This window comes from Anopheles ziemanni (assembly GCF_943734765.1).
Source record: "Anopheles ziemanni chromosome X unlocalized genomic scaffold, idAnoZiCoDA_A2_x.2 X_unloc_70, whole genome shotgun sequence".
Classification (NCBI taxonomy): Eukaryota; Metazoa; Arthropoda; class Insecta; order Diptera; family Culicidae; genus Anopheles; species Anopheles ziemanni.
Window position 1 is genome coordinate 7,813 of NW_026689840.1, and position 7,812 is coordinate 15,624.

The following is a 7,812-nucleotide window of genomic DNA, read 5'->3' on the forward strand; positions in this document are numbered from 1 at the left end:
TGATACGGACCACCGATACATTTTCCGGCCTGTCTAAACTACACTCATCGAAATTTTTTTGGGTCCCCACCGTCATACAAGTTTCCCTAGGTCAAGTTTTTCTTCCGGATCGGCCGCGGACCTCACTTTTCATTATCTAGGGAGGCCATAGGGCCCCAAAAGGGGTTTTTTAAAATTTTCGACACTTTCGACTTTGGTCGGATTTTTTCCGATTTTGGTCCGACCTAGGGACTTGGTGGTCCAAGGAGCCTCGGGACCAAACTTTTTTCTCAGGGGTCCCTACCTCCATACAACTTTGCCTAGGTAAATTTTTTGTTCCAAATCGACCGCGGATTTCACTTTTCAATATCTGGGGCTCGTGTAGAGTCCGAATATGAGGTTTTCTCATTTTTCGACATTTTCGACTTTTTTCGACTTTTTTCGGGTTTTTCGACCTAGGGGTCCGCCGAACAAATTTTGGGTCAAAAATTTTTATTGTACTAGTCGAAAGTACGCAAAAAGATAAGACTTTTTGCCGAAGACACCATGCCCCGGAACCGACTCCTTCCCCTTCAAAATAGGGGACAAACGTGATTTTTGAAACTTTTCCTTAGGGAGCCCAAGACTTAGAAAATTTTCAAATTCTCGATTTTTCGATTGCGAGCTAGCGCTTTGCGGTCTTCGGCAATGTTGTAGATCTCGACGAGATAAAACTTTTTGGTCAAGGGACATTTTGCCCTCCGACCCCTCCTTCCCCCCGCAAATCGCCCCCCAAAGTGCAATTTTTGCATTTTCACCTCTTTGCATGCACTGTTCGGCCCAAATGGCCACTTTCTATGGGTCTGAGCGCTTTGCGGTCTTCGGCAAACTTTTAGAGCGTACCAAGCCCTAATTATAATTGTTCTACACCAACTTCGTACCTCTTCATCCCTGGCCGCTATTCGCGTACCAAGGTAATTTTTGTTCATTTTATCAACATTTTTCATCTTTGACTGTTTATATCGGCCTTGCCATGAACCGATAGCGCTTCGCTGTGTTCTAACGTAAGTTAGTACTACTCAATACCTTTCCAAATCATGTCTTAGATTGTCATTTGCTTGCTTACAGCCGGAGCTATGAGCGATACCGTAAAAAGTACCGAAACTTGGAAAAATCCTTGGATCGCCCATATCCCCCCTTTGGGGACCAGATATCGAAAAAAGTTCTTATTCAAAAAGTTGCGCCTTAACGTGTTCTAGTTATGCCTAGAACATTTCACTTCGCTAGCTGGCCTGCAACTTAGCCGTAATTGGGATTTTAGGGTGTTCATGGAGGGCCCATTTCCTGCGACTTGGTATCTTTTGGGCCCTATGTTTCTCTAATATCTCCACAAGTTTTCCAGATAGCTTTCTCATACTTTCAGGGTGCCTAGAGCACCTCAAGACCTTTCCAACGCTATGCCGTTTGCCTCGCTCGGACATCTACAGCCGAAGTTATTCGAGGTACACGGTACCTTACCCTGTTTTCTCAGTACTTGGTCGAAAATTTCGATCAGCCATATGACCGACTTGGACAACCCTGAGCGGGTTGGCCCCATATAACTAAACTTTTGTCTCTTGTAGGCAAACTTATGAATGTTCTACGTCAACTCGCTATCTCGTACCGCCTTGACGGTATACTTGGTCCAAGGGCCATTTCCAGCGACTTGGTCGCAATTTCGCTCTAAGTTTCGCTAATACCTTCGTCCGTGGACATGGTGATTTTTTGTTCGTATTTTTCCTTGATAGAGCCACTCAAGACTATTCCATACCAGAGCCAAGCGTCCCGCTAAGTGCCATACAGCCTGAGCAGTAATTCATGAAAGGTACCTCTACCAGTTTTTGCCATACTTGGGTACAAACTTTGTATCGCCCATATCTCCACTTTGGAGGCCAGCCAGCACCTTTGCCCCATATACTTTTTTCTTGGTCATACCATGCACTAAATATAATTGTTCTACGCCAACTTGCTATCTCTTCTCTAACTTGCCGTTATTCTTGGTCCAAGTCCCATTTCATTCGTTTTCGGACCCATTTTGCTATATGTTTCACTAATAGCTTCGGCCATGGACAAGCTGATATTCTGTTTGTATTTTTGCTTGATAGTCCCACTCAAGACCATTCCAAAACACACCGCAACTTGTCGCTCGGTGGCAAACTGACCGAGTTATAATTCATGAAAGATACCTCAACTTGGTACACCATGTGGTCGGCCCAAACCATATACCGACCAAACGACCGACTTGGAGCACCCTGACCGGGTTGCCCCCATATAATGAAAGTTGCGTCTCTACACGCCCAACTTATGAATATTCTACGCCAAGTCGCTATCTCTTACCGGTAAGCCGGTATTCACCTTCCAAGGGTGATTTTGGTCAAGTGCCATTTCCTGCGACTTGGTCCCCGAATTGGACCATCATCACCTAATATCTCCGTGGTCTTTCAACTCAGCCTCATAAAACTTTCAGGGTAGATAGGTCTCCCCAAGACCTTTCCAACGGTGAGCCGTTTGCCTCGCTCGGCCATCTACAGCCGAAGTTATTAATGGTACTTGGTACCTTACCCTGTTTTTTCCATACTTGTTCGTACTTGGGTACAAACTTTGGATCGCCCATATCTCCACTTTGTAGGCCAGCTAGCACCTTGGCCCCATATACTTTTTTGTTGGTCATGCCATGCACCAAATATAATTGTTCTACGCCAACTTGCTATCTCTTCTCCAACTTGCCGTTATTCTTGGTCCAATTCCCATTTCATTCGTTTTTGGACCCATTTTGCTATATGTTTCACTAATAGCTTCGGCCATGGACACGCTGATTTTCGATTGGTATTTTTCCTTGATAGTCCCACTCAAGACCATTCCAAAACACACCGCAGCTTGTCGCTCGGTGGCAAACTGACCAAGTTATAATTCATGAAAGGTACCTCAACTTGGCACACCACGTGGTCGGCCCAAACCATAAACCAACCAAACGACCGACTTGGAGCACCCTGACCGGGTTGGCCCCATATAATAAAAGTTGCGTCTCTACACGCCCAACTTATGAATATTCTACGCCAAGTCGCTATCTCTTACCGGTAAGCCGGTATTCACCTTCCAAGGGTGATTTTGGTCAAGCGCCATTTCCTGCGACTTGGTCCCCGAATTGGACCATCATCACCTAATATCTCCGTGGTCTTTCAACTCAGCCTCATGAAACTTTCAGGGTAGATAGGTCTCCCCAAGACCTTTCCAACGGTGAGCCGTTTGCCTCGCTCGGCCATCTACAGCCGAAGTTATTAATGGTACTTGGTACCTTACCCTGTTTTTTCCATACTTGTTCGTACTTGGGTACAAACTTTGGATCGCCCATATCTCCACTTTGGAGGCCAGCCAGCACCTTGGCCCCATATACTTTTTTGTTGGTGATACCATGCACCAAATATAATTGTTCTACGCAAGCTTGCTATCTCTTCTCCAACTTGCGGTTATTTTTGACTCAAGTCCCATTTCCATAGTTTTTGGTACCAATTTGCTCTATGTTTCGCTAATAGCTTCGCCCAAGGACTTTGTGATTTTTTGTTCGCATTTTTCCTAAATAGTCCCACTCAAGACTATTCCAAATCACACCTTAGCTTGTCGCTCAGTGCCATACAGCCAGAGTTTTAATTCATGAAAGGTACATCACCTTGGTACACCACGTGGTCGGTCCAAACCATCAACCAACCATATGACCGACTTCGAGTCGAGCTAGCGGCTAGGCTCAATATAATGAAATGCGTGTCTTGATGCGGGCTACTGACGGTCTGAACAATGTAGCTCGCTAGCTCGTCTCTAAACTTGTGTTTTGGTCGAATATTGGGTGTTCATGTACCACTTCGGGTAACATGGACTTTGGTGCAACTTTACCACTTGTGCACTTAATAACTTCCCGGTCATTCAAGTCTTTGCCTTCATACTTTCAGGGTAGTTAGGTCTCGTCGAGACCTTTCCATACATATGCCAAACTCATCGATCGGACATCTATAGCCCGAGTTATTCGCGGTACACCGTACCTTACCCTGTTTTTTCCTCAATTGGGTACAAACCTTGGAACACCCATATCGCCCCTTTAGAGACTAGCTGGCACGTTGGCCTCATATAATGATAAGTGCACCTCAACTAGGGCTACTGACGGTCAGAACATTTCAACTTGCTAGCTCGGGCCCACACTTGTGTTTTTCTCGAATATATGGTTCAAGTGTGCCACTTTGGGCACTTTTGGACATTTTGTCCCCACACAACTTTCTTGCCTTGGTAGATAGGGTCTTGTGATCTTGGGCAAAAAGATGCACCAAGATAAAGTCTAACTTTCGTTCTTGTACCGCAAAGCGCTATCTCAAACACCCGAGGAGATAGAAAGTGATTATGTTCGGTATATCGGTCTTCCATGGCCTACTATGGTAAACCCCTGCAGGTATGCAACCGAAGGTGCTTGGTACATGTATTTGGTGCAATATCGGTGCAAAGTAGGTGTTTCCTTGATCGGGCTATAACTTTCTTGGTTGATGTTGGATTGCTTTGCGGTCTTCGGGGGATAGTTAGGGAACATGTTGGCCAACATTTCCTTATTCCTCAGCCTGGCCGTACCTCTTACCGTCTAGGCGGTATACATGCTCTAAGTTGGAACTTGTGTTCCTTTGGGTAACTTCTCTGACTTTGACGCTTAATAACTTTCGTTCATATGCAGTCTAAGCTCTGCAACTCTCAGGAAAGCTAGTACTACTCATTTCCTTTCCATATCAGTCTTTGGCTTGTCGATCCGATGTCTACAGCCTTACTTATTCACGTTCCCTGTGAAGGTAGGTTTTTGCCCATTTTCCAGTTCATGTGGTAACATTCCCAGACTTTGCCGGCTTTCTCTTCATGTGGTAACTTGCTTGCTCATGTGGTAACTTGGAAGTGTATTTCTGACAGACCCAATCTGGGACTTAGCCGATTTTTCTCTGCATATTATATGGATCCATCACTAGGCCATCTTGCTTGCTCATGTGATAACTTGGAAGTGTATTTCTGACAGACCCAATCTGGGACTTAGCCGATTTTTCTCTTCATATCATATGGATCCATCACTAGGCCATCTTGCTTGCTTGTGTGGTAACTTGATAGTGTATGTCTGACAGACCCAATCTGGGACTTAGCCGATTTTTCTCTTCATATCATATGGATCCATCACTAGGCCATCTTGCTTGCTTGTGTGGTAACTTGGAAGTGTATTTCTGACAGACCCAATCTGGGACTTAGCCGATTTTTCTCTTCATATTATATGGATCCTGGACTTAGCCGATTTTTCTCTTCATATCATATGGATCCATCATTAGGCCATCTTGCTTGCTTGTGTGGTAACTTGATAGTGTATTTCCGACAGACCCAATCTCGGACTTAGCCGATTTTTCTCTTCATATTATATGGTTCCATCACTAGGCCATCTTGCTTGCTTGTGTGGTATCTTGAAAGTGTATGTCTGACAGACCCAATCTCGGACTTAGCCGATTTTTCTCTTCATATAATATGGATCCTGGACTTAGCCTGTTATTAGGTTATTATATATGGATCCTGGACTTAGCCGATTATCAGGTTATTATATATGGATCCTGGACTTAGCCGATTTTTCTCTTCATATAATATGGATCCGGGACTTAGCCGATTATTAGGTTATTATATATGGATCCTGGACTTAGCCGATATTTCTCTTCATATAATATGGATCCGGGACTTAGCCAATTTTTCTCTTCATATAATATGGATCCGGGACTTAGCCGATTTTTCTCTTCATATAATATGGATCCGGGACTTAGCCAATTTTTCTCTTAATGTGGTAACGTATGCCAATCGCTCACAAGTCATGGGATAAGGGTACTTGTGTTCTTCCATCTTCTAAGTCCCGCACGGGGACATCGTGATCGCCCCAAGTCCGGAATAGCGCCAAGTCAAGCCCCACGGTGGCCGTGCAGGACCTGTTAGCGGCGGCCCCACTGACAGCACTAATCCGGACTTAGAAATTATATCTTTCTAATCGAACACCACACACGCAACACCACCATACCACCATCTCCTTGCAAGTACCTAAGTACCCGCAACTCCATGGTGAAGGCAATGTCACTCCATCACCAACCTCTTTGCACTGCAAGCACTTGCGTACCCACAACACTCCGAAGAAGGCAACGGCGCGCGATGCTCGACTCCACACACCACACCACACCACACCACCGATGGCCAGCCAGCCAGCCAGCCCAACTAAGGGCTAACCCACCAACCAACCACCAATGGCCTAGGCCAGCCGGATCCCACCTTCAAGTCCAAGCACAGCCAAGTGCAAGTACCGCCAAGTGTTCACCAACCAACCATCACACCAGGTCAGCCGGCCAGTACCCACCTTCAAGTGCCATTACCCTCGGGTGCAAGCCCAATCAAGTGTTAACCAACCAACCCGGCCAAGGCAGCCAACAGGCCGGCACCCTACAGCACCGACCCGCCATCACCACCTCAACCGTTGACCATGCAAGTGGCCTCGGACAACAGGTGACACCCGAAGTACATCCGAAGAACGTATATCAAGTGTTTGCTCACCAAGTCCTCAACCAACCCCAAGTACCCGGAGGTACCCAGAGTGTTGGATCCGCAAACCCGTCCCGGCACTCCAAGTCCTTGCGAACCCAAAGTGTTTGCCCGGTAGGGCCATTGTATCACAACGCTTGCGACCATGCAAGTGGCCTCGAACAAGGTGACAGGGGTATCTTCACCAAGTTCTCAACCAACCCCAAGTACCCGGAGGTACCCAGAGTGTTGGGTCCGCCAACCACTACCAGCACTCCAAGTCCTCGCGAACATAAAGTGTTTGCCCGGTAGGGCCATTAGACCACAACGCTTGCTAACCATGCAAGTGGTCTCGGACAACAGGTGACACCCGAAGTACATCCGGAGAGTGTACAACAAGTGTTTGTTCACCAAGACCAGGCGGAAACTATAATTCCTACCAAGCAAAGCGCTAGCATGTGACCGTTCGGGTGTTATTGTGAGTCAAAGTCAGAAATTGTTACCACGAGAGGCGAAAATCCGACTAAGTCCATGAATACCGGGCTGGCGGTAAGAGATACGGCTTGGCCGTAGAACATTTATAAGTTGGCCAATACAAGACCTAAGTTTCGTCCATAGACGACAAGAAGATCGAAGATACGTGAAGGTGAGATATGGGCGTCCCAAAGTGGGCCTTTGAAAAAGTGACAAACTTCCCTTATAACAGCATACACCAAATATCTCTGGCTCTATGGCACCGAATAAGAAGTTGAGGTCAGCGATAGAAAGGTGATAGTCAGCGCTAAATATCATACGAACAGAGTGAAGCGCTAAAGGGAAAGGATCTTGGTGATATAAGGTGACAAAGTCGAGAAAAGTTGCCTCAAAATCATGAAAAATGTGAAAAAATGGCTAAGTCCCGGGTGCCTTAAGGGCAGGTTGATCGAATGTACCGAGCTGGCGGTACGAGATAGAGACTTGGTGTAGAACAATTATATGTTTGGCATGGCAAGACCTACATTTGGTCAATACAAAGTGAGAAGATCAAAGAAACCGGTAAGGGTGATATTGGTGTCCAAAGGTAAAAAGCACTAAGTCTTGGGAAACTTATATGAAGAAAAAGGACCCTGATGGGTCATATAGGATGGATCGAAAAATCGGCTAAGTCCCAAAATGGGGATGTCAGAACTACACTCAAATGTTACCACACCAAGCAAGGCAAACTTATATGAAGCAAAGGACCCTGATGGGTCATATGGTATTGGTCGAAAAATCGGCTAA